This window comes from Belonocnema kinseyi, chromosome 3 (assembly GCF_010883055.1).
Source record: "Belonocnema kinseyi isolate 2016_QV_RU_SX_M_011 chromosome 3, B_treatae_v1, whole genome shotgun sequence".
NCBI classification, from domain to species: Eukaryota; Metazoa; Arthropoda; class Insecta; order Hymenoptera; family Cynipidae; genus Belonocnema; species Belonocnema kinseyi.
The window spans coordinates 85,009,014-85,031,540 of NC_046659.1; positions in this window are offsets into that span (position 1 = coordinate 85,009,014).

Below are 22,527 nucleotides of genomic sequence, written 5' to 3' on the forward strand. Positions count from 1 at the left end.
ACATGGAAAAATAGCTATCTTTTCATCATTTATTTTCGCCAATAATAATTCCTTTAATTTCTTTTTTTACTCCGTAATAATTTTTCAAGCTGACATAACACGTTTTGAACATTTAGTAGTTTGCAACTGACAAAAATACATTAGAAACAATTTTAAATGTCTAAGAAATCAAAAAAAGAAAAAATAGGTTTTTCAGATAGTCATTTTTTTGTTTTTCAAGTTATTTCTTTCTAACTTCTTCAGAAAATATAAATGTATATTGTACAATTAAGGATTCAGCATTAAGAAGAAAATACTTGAAAAATGCATATATAAGAATTTTTCAATTCTGCCGTCTATTCATTTTACAATCTTTGATCTGCTTCAATTTTTTTCTGGTGTATTTATATCAGCAGAAAGTGCTGAATTGTTCAATAGATTTTTCAAAGCTAGCTTAAAAAAGCGCTACTATTAGAGGACACTTTCGTTTAATTTCCTTTTTAATCTCCTTTTTTTCTGAACTTTTGTATTTATAGATTAAAAAAAAAACTTTCGATATATTACAAATCAAATCAAATCGCGAGAGGAGCGCTTCAAAACAAAACCCTTATCAAGGAATGGTGCATCCTAAAAAACACCGAAATCTGCACATAAAAGGGTGCATAACCTCATTATTTTTTTTATTTAAGAAGCAAAAAAATAAAGTTTTTTTTGAGCTATTACTAAATTCTATTGAACCATGTTAATAAATAATAACCTCCGTAAAGAAGCATCCACTTGTGAACAAAAAACCCTAATCAGTGGTGCACTATGTAGAAGAAGGAAGTATTTGCGAGCATGGATTTTGGCAAACTTATAAATCGAACTGAACCATAATCATCCACAGGAACATGAGCTAGGTCAAAACAATTATTTTAAGCCAATAAAACATATTTCCTAAATTTAGCTTTTACGCCCTTTTGCTTGGGAAGTATTGTTTGCACACCGGAAAAGGCCAATTGTCGATAGAGGTAAAAGTTGAACAAAAAATGGGTGATATTATGTGTTAGTAGTTGAAAAAACTCTTCAAGACACGAGAAGTGGAGTCGGTACGAAAATGCCGCAACCGGGAGAGAAGCTCGCGTGGGAGAGAGCGTGGAATACGAAAAAGTGAGCGGATACTTTTCAGAAATGTTTTCAATCCCTGATTCCACCCGCTGAGGCAACAGTCGTCATTAAAGCTTTTATAGCGGGAGGAACCACCACTCACGTTACCGTAATCGTCTTTAAAAAAATTGCCGAATATCTCGAACTTGGAGAGATCGATGGGAACCTGTGGTTGTGGGTGCGACGACCCGAAACGGTACGCTACAACAAGAGCTGGGTGAGTGGGTGATGGTTACTTTTATGCCTCGTAATTATACATTCTACTGCTTTTTAGTCTGCAAGTTTTAGGGTTGCACTTAGACCCGGTCAAATATTCGGCTGTCTTTACATGTACTTCTCCCACGACTCACTGCGTTTTTCTGCATCAGGAGTGATGAACACAGTAGAAAAAACTATGCAAGGGTAGTTCACTTTTAAGAGTAGATCATTTAAATTTATTGGAATATGACAAAAAAATTATTCCCAAAACTTCAAGCACAATATTTGGCAATAGTTGGTGGGGGGGGGGGGGGGGTGTATTACGAATCCTTGCTCATGCTGAGAAGAGGGGTCCAAAGTATTTCTTACATAAGTTTCCTCTTTTTGATTATTATTTTAAGAATGCTAAGTAACACCTGTTTTGCCGTTTGAAAATAATTTGTATGATATTAAACACATTGTTTTATTATTTGTATTATTTCTTTTTTATCATATTATATTGCATTTTACATTCGTCTGATAAAGATAGTATCGAGGAGCTAAAACATTCTGGAAATTTAGTAAAAAAAATAGAAACCCCACAGAATCCCTAGAAGTCTTTGAAATCCTTTCAAACATCCCTTTAAAGAAAATCGCTTTAAAATTCAGTAAATGCTTTAAAATTTGTGGGAATTTTTCTGAATCTCTTGAAATTGCTTACAATTAATTTAAATCTTTTACAAGCGCTTAAGATTCCTCGAAATCCCTTAAAATCCTTGATATTATTCGGAAATTCTATGAAATTCCGTTAAATCTGTTGAAATCCTCTAAAATCCATGGATTGACTTTAGAATCCTTTCAAATCTCAACAAGATCTCTTGATATCCTTCAAAATTCGTGAAAATACTTCGGTATCATATTAAATCCTTTAAAATCTTTCAAAATCTCGTGAATTATTCTTAAATATTTTAGAATTTCCTAAAATCTTAAAAATTTGGATTAAATCCTTGAACTTCCGTAAATAATTTTGAAATATTATGGGATCCCTTAAAATCTTTAAAATCCCTTTAAAATTCATTTCCGTGAAAACTTTATTTATTCTGATTGAAAATTTAACTATTTCATTGAAAATCTAACTACTTGGTGTAAGTTAAACTCCTTTACTAAAAATTCATTTTTGATTTCTAAATTGAATATTTTGTTGAAAATTTGTTGTTTTTGTGTTGAAAATTAATGTTTTAAACTGCAAATTTAACTTCCATTTTTAGTTGAATTTTTTTAAATTGAGAATTAATATTTTTTCTTGAATATTAATCATATATTTAATAATTCAACAATTTTGTCAGAAAGGCGTTCCTTTTGGTTGAAAATTCAACTCCTTTGTGAAAAGTGTTTCTTTTCGGTTTATAATTTCAACTATTTGTTTAGAAATTCAACTATTTTGGTAGACAATTCACCTTTTTAATTTAAATTTATTTATTTTATTAAACGTTTGTTTGTGTTTTGTTTGAATAATAATTCTTTAACTGAAAATTAAAAAAATCCATATTTGGTCGAAAACTCTCTTTATTTGAAAATTCAACTACTTTGTTAACAGTAAAAGTCCTTTATTAAAAATGCAGTTTTTTGTTGAAAGCTTTACTATTTTGTTGAAAATTCTTTTTTTTTAACTGATAACTTAACTAATCCATTTTTTGTTACAAATTTACCTTCTTTAGTTAAAAATCCAAATATTTGGTAGAAAATTAATCTTCTGGGTTAAAAATTAATAATTTTGACTTGAAAATTCAACTGTTTGGTAGAAAATTAATCTTCTTTGTTGAGAATTGTTCATTTTGTTGACATTTCAACTATTTGGTAGAAAATTTATCTTCTTGGTTGAAAATAAAGAATTTTGGTTTAAAAATTCAGCTATTCGGTTGAAAATATTTAAATTTAGAAAATTCAACTATTTTTGGTTGTAAGTGAATTATTGTTGGTCGCAAAGTCTACTATTATATTTTTAGTTGAGAGCTAATCTTTCTGGTTAAAAATTTAATTATTTGGTTAAAAACTGTATTATTTGGTTGAAAATTCAACAATTTTCTTAGAAAGTAATTCTTTTTGACTGAAAATGAAACTATTTTGTTGAAAATTTGTATTTTTTGGTGGAATTCATCTGTTTTTGATTTAAAATTAAGATGTTTTTTACCTGAAATATCAAATACTACATTTTTGGTTGATATTTCATCTTTTTTGGTTAAAAAGTTAACTACGCGGTAAGAAGCTGAAGTATTTTGTTGAAAAATAATTTTTTTATTTTATGATTCATCATTTTAGTTGAAAACTCATCTCTTTGGTTTAGAATTGAACTACAGTCGAATCTGGGTTTAGTGTTTCTGGATTTAATGTTTCCGATAATTAACGCCGCGTGGTTGAGATTGGTGAGAGAAGCTGCGGGGGAATGTGTGGTGCTTACTCAGGCGTCACAAAACAGAGAGAGAAACAAGAGAGGGAGAGAGAAAACAGGAGAGAAACAAAAAGTTCCGAGACTGTATTTATTGACGCGGTCAGTATATTTCGTTCATAATTAATATTTTTTGGTTAAAAACTTAACTACTTGGTAAAAAATTAAAATATTTTGATAAAAATTCATATTTTTGTTAGATGATTTATTATTTTATTTGGAAACTTAATAAACATTAAATTTTTTACTGAAAATTCAACTATTCCATTTTTCTTTGAAAAAAGATATTTTTTTACTTAAAATTTATGTGCTGTATTGAAAATTCAACGTTGTATAACAAAATTTCTGTTGTTCCCAGGAAGTTGTAAATCATCTATCAGCAAGAGTTGTGGGTAAATCTATCTAGCACTAAATGAAAATAAGAATTTTTTTTACACTGAAATTCAAAATATTCTAAAACTTTCCTTTGATTATAAATATTATGTTGGTCATAAGTAATCTACGAGTTCTAATAAAAAGTATAGCAATTTAATTTTGAATTCGCAAAAGTGGATAATTTTGATCTAAAGTTGCTAATTAGAATTTTATACAATGGTTTGCTATGCCGGGGGTTTGTGTAAAAAATATTTTGATTGAAGATTTATTGGTTGCTTATTTATATAATTGTATTCATATGCTTTGATGAAGGATCTGTTATTTCTGGAATAAATTGAATATGTGAGACATAGAATGAAAATGTTCGTGATTGGATCCAGTTCAGAATAATATCACACATCATGCCACGGCAGCCGAGGTATTAGTGGAATGGGGATGATCCTGTTAACAGGATCAAGGTTTACGTGGGAGACCAAGGGTTCTTAATATTGGCGAGCAGTTTCTCCTTCGATCCTTAGGGACTGGATTTCAGTTTTCTTTGCTACTGGTTAACTGACTAACAAAGAGTTGGGTATTCTCTGGGTGAATTCGAAACCTCTACCTTGTTGATCGACATGCCCATACTTGATCCTTTATAAAATAAAGCTGGGTAAAGTAGTGGAAAGAGTTTGATATAAAAAACCTTTCTTCTCGATTGGTCAATATCGTTCAAGGCCAGTTCCATTTTCCCTTCCACAATAGGACAATCATTGAATCTAGAACATGACGTGTTTTGCAAAACTGTATAGTGCAAAAATTTTACTAATAGGGTCTTTGAAAAACTACGTCACGCTATTTTGAAAACTTGTTCTAACCCCTCCTTTCTCCGTCACATATCATTACACGAAGATCCCCCCCCCCCTCCCTCCCAGGGTAATTAAAAACACCCCACCCGTCCAATCCCTTTTAGGTCAAATTTCTTTCGATGATTTTACAGCCTGACATGCTCCCGACAGATGGAAAATACGGTGATTTTTCGTGAAAATAGAGGAATACTAAGGGAATAAATTCTTCTAAATAACATTCTTGTAGAGGTACCATGGCGAATTCAATATGAAATTTTTACGATTTAGAGATAAAATATATTGAATTTTCAAGAAAGTAGTTGAATTTTCAAACAAGAAAAATTTATTTTCTACCAAAAGAGATGAATTTTCAACGAAGAAGAATATTAATTTCAGACCAAACAACAAAATTTGAAGCAGTTGAATTTTTACCAAGAAAGATGAATTTTTACGCAAGAACTTTTCCACTTCAAAAAACCAATGAATGTTTAATACAGATGGACGAATTTTTGTATAAAAAATCACGAATTTCTAACAAAACAGTTAAATTAAAGAAAATACTTATTTTCAAATAAATAGTTAAATAAAAAAAAAGTATATATCAACCAAACATTCAAGCGAATATTAGCAAATAGTTGATATTTTCTTCTAAAAAAATGAGTTTTCAACTAAAAAAATATTTTAATTTGAAATTAAAAGCAGTCGAATTTAATAAAAAATGAATTTTCAACAAAACGTGGAATAGTTGATATTTCAACTAAAATAATTTTTTTTTAAAATCAAAACATTTAAATTTAACCAAAATAAACCAATTTTTTATAAAATAGTTGGAATCTTCAATTAAAACTGATAAATTTTTAACCAAGCAGTTGTAGTTTTAAATAAAATACATTTTTTAACGAAGAAAAATATTTAATTTAAGAGAGAGAGAGAAAACATTTTGAACAACTTGATGAATTTTTAAACCAAAAGGCGAATTAGTTATAAAATAGTCGAATTTTCTACTCGAAAATATGAACTTTTAACTAATTAATTAATTTTTAACAAGAAAGCGGAATTTTCTAGCAAATAATATAACTCTGAACTCAAAGAGACCAATTTTCAAAAAAACAGTTACATTTTGAAGCCAAAAAGATCATTTTTCTACAAAACAGTTGAATTATCAACAAAAAAGTTCATTTCCTACCAGATCGTTGAATTTCTAACTAAAAACTAGCAATTTTAACCGAAAATTGAATACGTAGTTAAATCTTCGTTGTTGAAAATTAGTTATTTTCTTTCGAAATTTAGTTCTTGTCGAAAATTAATTTTTTTCTTAAAGATTCGTAATTTTATTTTCGAAGGAAAATGAGTAATTTTTAACAAAGGAGATTTTACTCCATATTCTTTTTTTCGGTTGAAAATTCATTGTTTTAGTTGGAAATTGAGTTAAGCAGTTTGATTTCCGACTAAAAACGATCAGTTTTCAACCGAGAATTGAATATTTAATAATTTTTTTTTTCAACATGAAAATTATGAATTTTTACCAAAATAGTTGAATCTTCAACCAGTAAAATGAATTTCTAACGAAACAGTTCAACTTTCAACCAAGTAGTAGTATTTTCAACCAAAAAGATGAATTCTCAATGAAAAATTGAATCGCTTTATTTTCAATTAAAAACGATTCATTTTATACCCACAATTGAATAGCTAAGATTTCAGGTTAAAAGTTAATTTTAAAAAAAAACTATTTTTCAACAAAATAGTGAAAACTCAAACAAATCAAATGGATTTGTAACGAAGTATTCAACCAGATAGTTGAATTTTCAACCAAAAATGATGAATGTGCAATGAAAAATTCAATTGGAAAATTTTTAAATAAATAGTATAATTTTTAACCAACCCAGTGAGTGGCATGCGTTCAGTGAGTGACACCCTGGGTTAATTTCATTATTTATTAAAAATTTCAGTTGAAATCGAAATGTAAAAATATAAATATCAGCATGCTTAAATATTAAATTGCATATAAATATGTCTGGGGAATAATTTTCAAAGCGGTGTAACACAGGTGTCACTAACGTTTCCACTCGTATGAAGCACGCAAAACATCATTAATTACACAGGTCTGCAAATAATGGGGTCATATCAGTTGTTGAAAAGTGGAGGGTCATTTCCGAAGTAATTTCTTACGTAGAATCCGAATCCAAGGTCAGAATTGGCCCATCACATCAGGATTTTAAGATATTTGAGGTTAGGTACCCAAAAAATGGCGTTTTTGGCTATTTTTGAGGTGGTGTACAGAAGATACAAAATCTTTTCTTTAATTGTATGATATAGTACTGCTCTTTCTTTTTAATTTGAGAGTCGCAGAGTTCAATTACCATTTTTCTTTACCAAGTTACGCCAATTTGAAATTATGAGATATGTCCCATTATGTCTTGAGCATTGACTTTAAATACTACAGGCCAACATATGGTTCTGTTGTTGGAAAGTGGAGGGTCATTTCCGAAGTATATTTTTACGTAGAATCCGAATCTGGGGTCAGAATTAGCCCATAATGATAGGATTTTAAGATATTCGTGGTTATGTACCCAAAAAATGGCGTTTTTGGCTACTTTTGAGGTTATGTACAGAAGACTCAAAATTTTTTGGGATTTCAACAACTCCGAACACCCCCAAGTACAAATTTCCAAGAGAAAACACCCAGTAGAAAGTCTACCTCAAAGTATTTAAAGCAAATGCTCAAGACGTAATGGGACATATCTCGTAATTTCAAATTGGCGTATCTTGGGAAAGGAAAATGGTAATTGAACTCTGCGACTCTCAAATTAAAGAGAAAGAGCAGTACTATATAATACTACTAAAGAAAAAATCGAGAAAAAAGGGAAGTTTCTTGAAAACGGGGGACAATAGTAATTTCTTTAAGAAAGGGGAAAAGAGGGGATTAGGGGAGTAAGAGCGAAGTCTGTATTTAGAAACGTTTTTGAACGTTATCAGAGATAAAAATAGATCTACGATCATTAATTTAAACTTTTTGATTCCGGTATAATGCAGAGTTAATTACGTCTTATGCGGTACAGGCTCTTCAGGTTCCCTTTGTCGTGCACTGGTCCGTATGATTGCCGAAGTTCTGAACTACTGGTGCTGCAGACATTTCGTTGGACGCTACTCGTTTGAACAGACAAAGGCAGATCTAAATCCACTATATTTACGGCAACGGATCTCTCTTTAAGAAGAATAATGCCTGAAAAATAAAATCTTACAAATTTCTAAAAATAACAACCTATAACCCTTTTCTTTGGAAAGAAATGCTTGAAAAGATTTCATATATATCCTGCGTATGACAAAAGCTGTTATTATTAAATGATTTTGTTGCATGAATAATAGATAATATATTTTTTTAACTGTATAAAATTTGAACATTTCATTTTATTAAAAAGAAGTTTAAATATTTCATTTTTAAGAAAAAAGTATTTAAGATAAAGTATCGAAATCTCTATTCAAACAAATCTGTGATCTTGGAACGTCACATCATACAGTCCGCTGAACCAATCAGAATAGTGGTCTGCTGTTGCTCCGTTGACCGACGAAGTGTCTAGCCGAAAGCTGGTCAAAATTCAATTTACAATATCAAACAGAGATATTTTTTCACTTAAAATTGTCAATAAACAGTAGCCAGTCGTAAGAAATTCTCGCTAAAAAATATAATTTTGCTCCTCCATAAAACCTAAAAGATAGTAATTCCAGGTAATGTAATTCTAGTGCGTGAAAGTGAAATGTTTCCAAACATAACCTCAAATTTTTGTGAATCACATGGCGCAATCATAAAAATAATTTTTCCTCTAGTCTTGGCCTACATAAAGTCGCTTGAAGAGAAAAATTTTGTCACCATCCACGTGTCAACTTTTAACGCATTCGCACTGTCAAACTATAGTATGACAAGCAGGATTTTTAAATAAATCCTGCTCTTCGTAACATTTTAGGCATTTTGAACATCTATTAGGCCTTTCTTTAAACTTTCAAAATATGTTCTTAGTAATAAAAACAAAAATATGTTATGTTATTCATTAACTTACAATCACTAGAGCCCATATTGATTCCTTAAACAACCGGGCAACAGAGCTAATTAGACTATAAAGCTGCCGATGATCCCCTTAACCAATCAGATATTCCCGCAGAAATTCAAAAAATATACTATTCAAATATTTAATAAATTCAAACTTATTTGAAAAAACTTTTCTTTAATAATTAAATTAATTTCTTAGGACTCTTTTAATTTAACTAGGAAAAAATTTGAATTATTTTAAAAGAATATAATACTAGAGAACGGGTACTGGACTTAATAGAACCCAATAATAAAATGCAACAATTTTTTGTTGAAAATTCATCTCTTTGTTGAAAATTCCTCTTTATTTATTGACAATTCAAATACTTGGCTAAAAGTTGTACCTTTTATTAAAGTACAAATAAAGTTAAAAAATAATTCTTTTTGTTGATGATTCATGATTTATGTTGAAAATTAATTTCTTTGGTTGCAAATTCGTTTTTATTTTTAGGTTTATATTTAATTTTTTAACTGAAAATGTAACTTTTCCAGTTATGGTTGAAAATTGATCATCTTAGTCAACAAGCCGTATTTTTTGGTTGGAAAATTCATCATTTTAGCTGAAAATTTATCTTTTTTTCTTAAATTCATTTTTGTTGTTGAAATTTAAGGTTAATTCGGAAAAATGGCTATTTATTTCAGTTCAAATTTTGTTAAACTCAAAATATAACTTATGTTTTTTTTAATTTCAAGATTTGGTCTCCAATCATTATACATATATTTATTTTTGCCTAAAAATTAACCTTTCTTAGTGGAGAATTCTTCTTTTTTGGTTAGAAATGGATCCTTCAAGTTGAAAATGTATCTTTTTTGGTTGCATTTTTTTTTTGAAAATTTCGTTAAAAATTTAATCATTATTTTAAAAATTCAAGTATTTTGTTAAGAAGTCATCTTTTTTGGTCAGAACATCAACTTTGATGTTGAACATTCATCTACTTTAAAAGAAAATTCGTTTTTCCCTGTTTTGAGAACATTTTGGGCTGTGAAGTTTTTAGTTACCAAAAAATATTTCTATACTATGATCGAGAAGAAATGTAAAAAACCAGGAATTGTTTCTAGCGACAAAAGTGACTACTAGTATGTATAGTTAAATTTTGTGAAATTGATATGTAATTTATCATTTTAAATATTTCATTGTTAGATTTAGTCTTTTGCAAACCCTTAAAATTAAACCTATTCAAATTAGAAGGTTTTCATAATATACATTTTTCATCATTAGTATATTAAATTGAAAGTATTTAAATTAACATTTTTAAAATTTTAATTTTGAACGTTTCAAATTCACAATAGGTCAAATTAGACTGCTTTAATTTTCAGTTTAGTTTTGAATACTTGAAATGATAAAATTAGCCTTAACAGTTTGAATTTTTTCATTTTAATCATCGTAAATAATGGCTCCGAACCGGAAAATGAACAGAAATTCTTTTCGGCGATAAAAGTGGCCATGCTAAATACAAAAGAGATTTTTTAAAAATGATTTTGTATGTATTGGACTGAAAAAATAAGCAATTGTGTAGATAATCATTTTTACAGTATATCTGAGGAAAAATAAAATTAATTTGAGTTTTTTCGCAGGATAAACCATTTGCAATTTACAGTCTTGTAAACAACTATCTTTTTAACAAAATTGACGTATTTGCAAATCTGTACCACATAACTGATTGCATAGAAAAGTTAAAAAAATGTACATTATTTGTATCGAGGTTAGATCTCTTGTTGAGATTAAAGAGAAATATTCCGATCGAATGAAAAGTTCTCTCTATGAATTGTTGTTAGAAATTGCACTTTTCAAGAGGAAATCTTCTAGACTTTTTATTTATTAATAAAAGATCAGCTGAATGAAACTGAATGATCAGAATTAATTTTTTGCCACTTTCGCCACATTTTATCGTATGATGAGTCATTATTAATGGATAACTTCTTAAATAATATATTTATGATAAATTCACGCTACCTTGAATAATTGCAATTTTCTATGGAAAAATAAAAAAAATGTAAAGCGGTAAAAAATTCTAAAAATCCAAAATAGAATTTTGTTAAAAAGTACCAGATAAGGACTCCAGCTATGCATAATTAATTCACAGCCCATTGATCCATTGTGATCTAAAAAAATTCAAATTTTTCTGAACTTTGTACATAAAGTCAGAATGCAAGATTTTGAAAACAAAAACAGTCTTGGTCAAATTTACAATTTTAGAATAGGACGTTCTTATTGTTTCACTAGAGTTTAAAATTTATTTGAAAAATATGTTGTTTATAAGGCTGTGAATAAATAAAGATTTATCGTATTTATCGTATTTATCAATAGTTGAATTTTCAAATAAAAAAGATGAATCATCAACGAAAAATATAATAGTAAAAATTTTATTCTAAACAGATTTTTAGTTTAAATAAAAGACAGTTGAATTCATAAAAAAAAAGAAACAAAATAGTTGAGTCCTTGAACAAAAAAGATTAATTTTCAATTAGTTGTATTTTTAACCAAAAAGCATGGAATATTTACCAAAAAGACGAATTTTCATTAAAAAAAAAAACTTTTTTAAACCGGAAAATATGAATTTTTTAACAAATTGTTTTAACATTTAACCGTAAAAGATTAATTTGCAACGAAAACTATAATAGCTTATTTACAAACTAAAAAATGATTTTAATTTTAAATAAAAAATAGTTAAATTCATTCAAAACGACGAATTTTCAAACAAAATAGTTAAATCCTCAGCCAAAAATTGCTATCAAAGAAATGAACTTGTAAACCAAAAAAGCGAATTTTCAATCAAAATAATGAATTTGCAACCAAAACAGATTATTCTGTCCATAATAAAAAAATAGGCTGATTATATTTTAAATCAATTTAAAAATGCCCCTAAATGTTCAGAAATCTTTCAAAGTTTTAAAATATACATTTAATCTCGTCAGAATTCAAGAAATGCCTAAATATCTTTTAAACTTACTCGAATTATACCTAAAGTTGTTTTAAAAACTTCCAGATTTTTTTTTCAACTTTGGAAATCTCCTTCCATAATGTTTTAAAGCGTTTTAAATACTTTCTTTATATTAATTTTTAAAGCTAAATAATTGCTTGAAATATGTCCAGGTACCTTAAGACAATTTTTTACTATCTTCCAACCTTACATACGGAGAAACTCTTGGTCGTAAAATTTGGCATTATAATATTGATATTTACAAAAGTTCGATGCAAATCTAGGATATAGCCGAGAACATAGTATTATTACCGCAGCCATAGGAAGAAATACATTTTCCATTTCATTTATAAGTATAATACGAACCTAATAATTGTCATTTATAGTTAGAAAAATTCATATTTTCGATAGCAGATTGAAGTTGAAAAAAGCGATATTCACAAATTAAATAATAAAACCGTGGTTTCTATAGCTAGCAGTTAAAATAACATAAATTGCAAAATAGGTAAGAAAAATTACTATCATCAATGGGAAGGTGCAATGAAAGAAAAAACAATTGAATTTAGTGCTTCGTAATTCAGTACCAAATGACGCCATTACGCGCGCCGAAGCTCATGAGGATGATAAAATTCCTAAACCTTATAATTTGTTTTATCACAGAGAAATATCTCCGTTCTGCTGCCCCGGAGACCCGTGTTAAATTCCCGCCAGGGCTGATTTCTTCTAACAAGGTTTTTTATCTTTCAGCTTAGAATAAAATATCTAATTGTATGTTTAATGTCTAAAATGTATAGTGCGTGAAGTGAATGCGATTTAATTTTTATTTTGCTCTTTCGACCATGCCAGTTTCTCCTATTTTCTATGGGAAAAATTAGAAATGCATAGAATGAACATAGACAGAATGTCTTTACTATTGTGTTTTATAAACTTCACAGTCTGTCCTAGGGATTATAGTAAGTTTCTTTTGGTAATAGTGACTATATTCTGGTCTGCTATTGTCGTATTGTAAAAATAAATATTATACCATCAAATTTTATAACAGAAAGTTTCTCCGTGCACAATATTCGAAATTTTCAAAACTTTATTTTAAAATGTTTTAAATTTATAAAATAATTTATTATTTTATTTCATTTACACTTCTAAACATCTTTAAAAATAGTTTGATTTTAAAAAAATTTTGAAACAATTCTGAAAAATTAAAAATAAAAACCTTCAATTCTTCCACATTCTTTTTGGAAAATTGTAGAAATATTTTGAAATGTTTAAAAATATTTGAAATATTAAAAAAAAAATAAACGCTGAGTAAAAATTCATAAAAAATATTCCGAAAAATCGTAAGAAATATCTTTTTATTTTCTTGAAACCTTGGAAAATGATTAAAACGCTTCTAAATTTTCTGTTCAAAATTTAGAAAAATCTAAACGTTGTTTTAAATAAAATTATTCGAAATTAAGAAATTTTCATTATCTTAAAACTTTGAAAATCTTTGATTTACTAAATTTATTTTGCAAAGAATTCTTAATCTTTATTAATATATAAATACATATAATCTGATTTACAATGTCAAGGGTTTATGAATAGAATCCTTTTGTTATTTTTAAAACAATTGTTCGAAACGTTAAGAACAGAATATTGTTGCCTTTATTACTGTAGAATTATTTACAATTTAAAATTTCTCTTTCAAAAATAAATTTTCAGAATTAAAATTCCAGATTTGTATATTTTTATTTACAAAATTTGAGAAAATTAAAAAAAATAAACTGAAACAGGTACTCAAAGTCATGTTAACGCCGTATGGCGTATGCAAACAATTAAGTAGACAATAACAATGAGTGCCAGTTTTTCGATAATTTCATTCCATATCTTTTTTTTAGATAGGATAATTATAAGAATGAAGGAGAGTTTTCGAACAATAAACAATTTTATTAATCGTAGCTTTAAGTTTTGCAAGAGCTTTTGGAAAAATCATTACATTGGTTGACCTGGACGATTTTTTATTTATAAATGAAAAGTCTAGACGATTTCCTCTATAATATTGCAATTTTTTAAAAACAACTGTGGGATAAAAGATTTCATTTGATCGGGAGATTTCTTTTTTGCTTTTAAGAGACCTGATATCGATATGGATAATTTGCATGTTTTAAATTTTTACGTGCAATAAATTCAATTGTAAAACTATGCAAATATATTAGTTTTGTTACAACATACATTTTTTGTATCGTTGCAAAATGTTAATGGTTTTTCATACGAAAAACTGCAATAGGCAAAAAAGTTATATTCTTGCTCAGAATTGCTCAAAATGATTTTGGAAATTTTTGTATTAATAAATTCTGAAAAAAGGTATCTCGGAGACCTATTATTGCATACAGAAGTGTTAGTGGTGACTCGATTACATGCGAAAATATTTAGAAGAGTAGCTTTTACCTCAGCTGATGCTGATCAATGATAACAACTTTCAAGTGATAATGTTAACTCACGTGCTAGAAAAACTGATGTTATTTCAACTACATGTCAGTCACCTCAGATATTAGCAAAACTTGTCCCATATATAAAAATCATTATCTGCAAATGGAACTAAAGTTCCATTTGCAGATAATAATGATTTTTCGTTTGCTTTACTATATATTTCTCTCAAGAAAATATAATTTGTATAAGTAAACATAACAATTTGGTAAGGCTAACCAATTCATTTTGTTGAGCCAACAAAACATTTTATTGGCCTAACCATAGAATTGGGTTCAGACAAAAAACCAGTTTTGTTGAACCATCAAAACCGAGCCAACGAAAAATATTGCTGCATGAAGAGCAACACAATTTTTTTGGTCAATCAAAACAGATTGCTCAGTGCATGTACTGTCAAAACTTGGAGTTTGCTTCTCCCTTTTAAATTGTGCTATCAAAAACGCCTTCTGAGAAAACATCTAGTATCTCTTCCGTCAACTTTTTTAATCATCTCCTAAAAGACATTTTATGATGTTTATAAGTATTTCATGATATTCACGTTTTTAGGCCAAAGTCACGTACACTAACCTCTTGCATACACGCTTGTAAGCATATTTGATAGCAAGTTGTATAAAAGCTTGTCACATTCCTCAGATTTTTATATTAGTATATTTGATTAGCGAAAGAGTTCAGACATTTTCGAAATCAGTTATTCTTGAACAAGACACAAGTGATTATAGTCTTGATACGTGGAAAATGGGGTGGTGGAAATTAATATTCACTTTTATATTTGCTATAAAATTGGTTATAAGTATGGTTCCACCAGCGGTCGTTATCTCGGGAGATACTACACCAATATCAGCTACCAGATCCGTACTACCAGTAGAGATGGGTGCCCATGGCGGTAAATACAGCTTTGGACCAAAACTAACTCACGCACATTTAATAGGCCATACAGATATATGTGTTAATCCAGAATATAAACTCCCAGATACAACCCCCTGGTACATTAAAATTTTTAAACCCCGCACCTGCGAATACAAGGCGGTATTTAGGAACCCTGATGGACAAAGAATTACTCGAATTGAAGTTGAAAGTCAGTTAGGCGTTCATTCTCATGGAGAAATTGTCCAACTAATGCCTTTTGATCCAAATCGCAACCTCGTGGAAGTACTGTTCAAAAGCAAAGAAGACCACGGACTGAATTACAAAGTAAGAGTGTTTGGTGTTCATGTAAATTAACTAGTTTATCAAAATACTAGACAAACTCCAGAATTAACTGATTTTAATGTGCAATTTATATATTTGTATATAATAAAGTATGTAAATTTCAACTTGATACTTAATAATATTCAATTGTAAATAATACGAATGAAACTAATGTTTTACTGAGTTTGCCATTGAGTGACATTCTTTAATTTCTTTTACATTATTTTATTATGAATTCCTTAATTAAATAAAAAAATCTGGATATGAAATGACATACCTCAAACTGTGTGACTCAATTTCCTGCTCTTTTCCAGAAAACTATTCATGAAAAAATAGGTTTCTTTTCGATCTTAAATCGCAACATTAATCGATATTGATCAGTAGGGTGGTCCAACATTTTTTGTTATTTCCAACTTTCATGCAGATATCGCCTCTAAATTTGTTCGAATCCACACAAAAATAGATGCTTTTTTATTGTTGAAAAAAATGATCAATGGAGTTTAACACGTATTTCCCATAAGAAACAAAGACTTTTTCGTAAATTTTATCTAGAATCGTCAACGTAAGATGTATCGAGTTGAAATTTAACATTTCTCTTCAAAATTAGCTATAAAATTCAAATGAATAATTATTTCCTGAATATCATTCCCATGAGTATGTTTGATAGGAACGCAAGACGGAGTAATAATAAGGAGACCGATCTCCGTACATACTTTCTGGCTGCGATAATTGTACATTTATAGCGTTTAAACATAATGCTCACAAGGAAGGGGGCATGCGCACTGTGATTTGCTATCTCCTTTTCTCCCGCGAAAAGTATGCGAGTGAGTGCCAGTGCTTGACAACCACAACAACATATTACCTAATATTATACTGTCACATTATTCAATCTGCACATTTTATATAATTTAATGATTACAATTAAATCTGTATTACTTACCCATACTTCCCAGGTCACAATTTGTCAACTTAATTCTGTACAAAAACAGAAATAAATAAGCACGTATATTGACAAACTCAATTGGCAATATTTACAGGAACATAACCTCAGTTCTTAGTTGTGATTCAACACGGCACTCACTCGCACATTTCTTGTGGGAGAAAAGGAGATAGCAAATCACAGTGCGCATGTCCCCTTACTTGGAGTATTGGGTTTAAACGCCTAAGTCTGGAAATAAATGTACAGTTACCGCAGTCAAAACTCGAGACGCTTTGTACAGCATGATCGGTCTCCTTATTATTACTCCGTAGGTCGCAAAAACCTCCATACGTGAAAAATGGAATTTTTCTAGTTTTTGACGCAAATAATGATTTTTTGCAGTATTTGAAATAATGATTGTTTCTAATACATGAAATACTACTTTATACTGACAATTAGGTGTTAAAATAATTTATCATTATTTATAGCAATTTTTTTCTTAAGATAGAATGAGAAATTCCTGGTTGTTTCAAAATGTTTCAATTTGCTTACAACTTTTCAGTTAATTTTAGAAAGTGGCATTTTGTTTCTGAAATTTTCAACTTTTTGTCCACTTTTCGCGTAGAGCGAATTAATAGTTAATGCAAGTAAACAAATATAATTATTCAAACAATTTATTATTGTTTAAAACTATCTTTTCTCGGAGAATTATGTATTTTCAATGTTTTTTCTAATTTTTAAAAAATATTAATTTTAACGAAAAGGCTCTCAGTTACTATTTCAAGGAATAGATACATTCAATATAATCCAAATCGAACATTTAAAGAATGTTTCAAATATCTGGTCTTATCTCAGGAAAATATATCTACAAAAAAGGGGATTATTTTTTAAATGACTTTCTTTAATCTTTATTTATTTCTTAATTATAACTATAAAGCCAGAGTAAAGTAAAAAATTTGAAAAAACACAGAAAAACGCTGGTGTTAAATTTGTTCCAGCTCAAATTTGATTGGACTCAAAATGAGAATTTCAGAGAATTTCCAGTCTCATACATATTCCTATGCACGTAGTTGCACATCTGGGCATCTAGGGGAATGTATCATTTTGAGACTGAATTTTGGCTCATGTTGAGAGTTCTGGAGTGTAGAACCGCGCTGGCAGCCACCTGAACACATGTGAAAGCTATGATTTGCTTTGCGACATTAGACTAAATAATTGTTAATAAGCAAACTAATTGGAAAAATATTTACCTAATTTTCAACTTTCTTTCATTCAACAGTGCATACTAGTCACTTAGAATAAACTTATAACTTCCTAATGCAACTTCCAAATGTTAGGTTAGGCATGGCCATCGACATTTAAACTAAATCCTAGATGCATAGAAAAAGTCATGACCGTCTAAATACAATTAGGTATTTTCACTTCATCTACCAGCTAACTTCACTTTGTTGAATACAGAAAATCTAGAGTTCTTCTAGGGAGAGTTGCGTCACGTTACCCTCTTCACTAGCCGCCGCGAAACTGGAATGGAAATACGCAACGAAGCGCGAAACATTTGAAATATTCTTAAGAAGAGGTTATAAGTCATTATATATTTTCGTGTAGTGATTGTTTTGAAAATAAGCTTTTTTAATAAAGAATATAAATAATATAAAGAAAACTTACTCTTCTACGTCAACGAACCTACGTTTGATCCTTTCCAGGAAATGGAACAAATATTCAGACCATTGCACCCGATTGTACAAAATTGTTCTTTCGTCTAAGAGTTTGTAATTAAGCTAAATCAAAGAAAAAAGACAATGAAAACAAATATGCTAGCAAAAGCATGGCTATGCACATAACTTTTACCAATAAGAATTTAGGTTCTTAGAGTTCTAAACTTGAAAGAAAAGCGAACTATCTTCTTTTTTAAACTGTAATTTGTCTTCCATTATTAATTTCATAGTATAATATATACATTTTTAAATGTAATTTCAAATGAACCTTCACCTGCAGCATGAATTCTCTGTGATATTTATTGTTTAATTAAACATATTATAATTGAAATATAATTCCAACAAATCAGCAGTAAAATCTTTTCTATTTTATTCATATAATTTACATTTTAGTTTTATCATAAATCCTCTCTTACGTTTTACCTGTTGTTCCGAAATAAAGACTTGTTTGAAAAAAAGTGTTTAGTACTTAAAAAAAACATTAAACACAACTATTATAAAAAAAACCTCATGGAAATAATTATTTTATTTCTGATTTCTCAACTCTGTTTTGAAAAATATTACTTTAATGTGATCTTTATTTTGATCTTTTCTATGATTGAATGAAATTGATTTTTATTCGAAATAATTTAATCAGAAGGTGTTGAAGAAGAATCCATAACCTCAGAATTCAATTTCTTTACTTTACTTCACAAAGAATACAATTCGAAATTCTTCCCCATGTTTTGTCTCATTTTAATTTTTTTTTCTCAACAATAGAAAATTGGTAGTACAATATTGGATTTAGCCAATTAATTAATTAATATTGTACAAATTCATGTCATTGAAAGAATTATTTTTTACATTTTGATAATTTTCAATAAATAAATCTAAATAATTATTATTGTTATTCTACTTACTAGAGGAAATTTCTTCGAACGCAGAGGCATCAATTTTGATGCAGACGGTCACGACTTAGTTTTGGCATCGCGGCTTTGGTGGTTTGAATGTCAAGTCAGTTATGAATATCCTCAGATTTTGTAATTATACTAGGCCAAACAAAATTTTCATTTCAAGACACTAATACTCACTGGTAAATGGGAGGAAATTAAGAGTTAGGTAATTATTCTTATAACTTCCTGCTTATTGACATCTATTTGAAGATAACACTTAACGTTGCAGTAAACGAGAAAAAACAGTGTCTAAGGGTCGATTCCACCAACTGTAATTAAATTTTAATCATTGATTAATTTAGTTTAATCAGCAGATTGCGTTCCATCAACTTTTAAAACATGATTAAAGAATTCTAATCGTCGATTAACTTAACCGGTCATTTTTGGCTGGTTAGCGAGTTAATCAGCGATTAACAGGAGTCAACATAACCTCAAAGTTGAAGTTCAGGTATAGTGTGAAATATTGATCGAATTTATAACGATATCTTGTACTGACACAACTTACATTCAATTTCAATCGATAACTAATTCCTGTCCATTTATTTGGAAACGATGTGCATAAAAAAAAACACATCGCCGCTCGTCGTTCCTGAGCAGTCGAGGTATATTTTGCGCGCGAATACAAGTGCGAAATTAGCCAATCAGAATCACCATTCCAACAGAAACACTCAGAAACTAGACTTATTGCGAACAAAGCATACGGTTGGCTAACCAGAGGTTAAAAATTCATGGTGGAACGCGCCACAAGTTAATCGTGATTAAAACGCTGATTAAAAAATCATTATGATTAGCTAATCATGGATTTGATCACAGCTTGTGGAATCGGCCCTAAATGATGGATTTCCCCTAGATTTTCATAAAGAATCTGTGTGGCCCAAGGGACCCCGTAACACGCCTATTGGAAAGGTGGTCTCCGTTAATTTGGCTGAATTTTTTATATATTACGTGTATTGTCATTCTGAATAAATGTCTCAAAAAGCACGAAGCCCAAAACTCAAAGGGTCCCAAGATAAGTCCTGGCGAAGTCCGTATAATGGGGGTATCGGTTCTACAAGTTCACTCGGTCATTTTCCTTACTCGGAAGAGTGGTTTCGGTTATTTGACTGAATTTGTGATATGTTACGCGTCTCGGCGTCTTGAACAAATGTCTCAATGAGCACAAAGTTCAAAACTCAAAGGGTCCCAAGATAGGGCCCCCTGAAGTCAGTATATTGGGGATATCGGCTCTACAAGTTCACTCGGTCATTTTCCTTACTCGGAAGAGTGCCTCCGGTTATTTGACTGAATTTTTGATACGTTAATCGTCTCGGCGTCCGATACCCCCATCGCACTGACTTCGGCGGGCCTTATCTTGGAATCCTTTGAGTTTTGGGCTTTGTGCCCATTGAGACATTTTTTTAGGATGCCGATACGAGTAACATATCAAAAATTCAGTCAAATAACCGAAACCAATCTTCCGAGTAAGGAAAATGACCGTGTGAACTTGTAGAGCCGATATCCCCATTATACTAACTTCGGCAGGCCTTATCTTGGGACCCTTTGAGTTTTGGGCTTTTTGCCCATTGAGACATTTATTTAGAATTACGAGACACGTAACATATAAAAAATTCAGCCAAATTATTTGAAACCAATTTTCCCATGGGCATGTTACTGGGTCCTTTGTTGCAACTCAATTGAACGTCGATTTTGGTGTACTTTGGAGGATCGGCGATTTTTTGTGAATACTGCAACTTTTTGGCATTACTATGAGAGAAGATAGTAATAAAAAATGACGAATTTCATCATTCAAAAAATATATTGTTAGCAATAAAAAATAATGATTCAAAAAATTATATTTGTTAAGATGAATTAATTATTACCTCACTAGTTGAAAAGTGAACAAAAGTGGACAATTTCGAGAAAACCACAACTATCTAAAATTATTAAAGCAGAAGATAGTCATAAACAATAATAATTTATTTAGACAATTGTTTTTGTTAATTTGCATAAATTATTATCTCAGTGGGTAAAAAGTGGAGATAAAGTTTAAAATGTCAAAAAATCGCAACTTTCTGGCATTGCAGTAAGAGAAAGTAGATATAAATAATAATAATTTTTTTAAACAATTACATACACTAGCCGTTCAACAAGACGACCTCCGCCAAGACGACCCGCTCAACATAACGACATGCGAACGCTCAACGAAACGACGGCGGAGGCCGTACCTCTATCCCCTCCACTTTCTTCTCTGCAATGCACACGACCTAATGTTTCACCCAACACATAAGTTCGTTCTACACCACACGCTAGTGTAACTTAAATTGCATTAATAAAAGTATTACCTCAATCTAAGCGAAAAGTAGATAATAAGTTGAAAATTCCAGAAAAAAAATCATTTTTAAAATGCGCATTTATTTTTGTGTGGATTCAAACCTTGGGATCTATGTGCATGCAAATGCCAGAAAAAATGTCCAATGCCTTTTTGGTCCACGCTATTGGTCATGGGGGGTGGTCAATTTTCTATTGTAAAAAAATGTTTGAAAACGAAATCGCACAATAACCTCAATCGTTCCTTTTATCATGAAAATAATTGGGCAGCGGCAGGGGTGCATGCAGAGATATCTGCCGCGAACGTTTCGGCAAGGGTCCACGATCACGTAGCGAAAACACAAAGACAGCTTACACTGAGCATCACTGCTATTGTACTTTTGTTTTTGATTATTAAACAAAATGTAAATATTTTTTCGAAAAATCGTCTCTGCTTCTCAAAAGAGAAAACCATATGCAAAAGGTGGGCATGTGATACTTCGTTGTCTGGTCAATCGGGTACAGTTCCCCCGGCTTTTTTCCAACAAAAATGAAAATTCATGGTATCACATGGGCCTCAAAATTAACGCAAATAAAACAAAAAATATTGTGTTCGAAGGAAAGAGGGAGAAAAGACTATGCAATATTTTATTAAAAGATGAAAGAATTGAACAAGTTGATAATTTCGTATACCTTGGTAGCTTATTTACTAGAGACGGGAAGATAGATGAGGAATTAGATAGACGAATAAATAAAGGTAAGAAGGTTATTGGTAGAGCAGGTCCCCTTATCAGAAGTAAAAATATATCAAATACAGCTAAAATGGCAATACATAATTCTATATTTATACCGACTGTACTATACGGTAGCGAGACATGGCCTTATCAAGAAAAAGATAAGAGTAGAATTAACGCAATTGACATGAGATTCATGCGCATAATATGCGGGAAAACCCTGATGGACAAAGTAAGTTCGGACATGTTGAGAGAATGCCAAATGAACGACTAACGAAACAAGTGTATCAAGGTAAAGCAAATGGCAGCGTGCCCAGAGGTAGACCGCGGAAAGAATG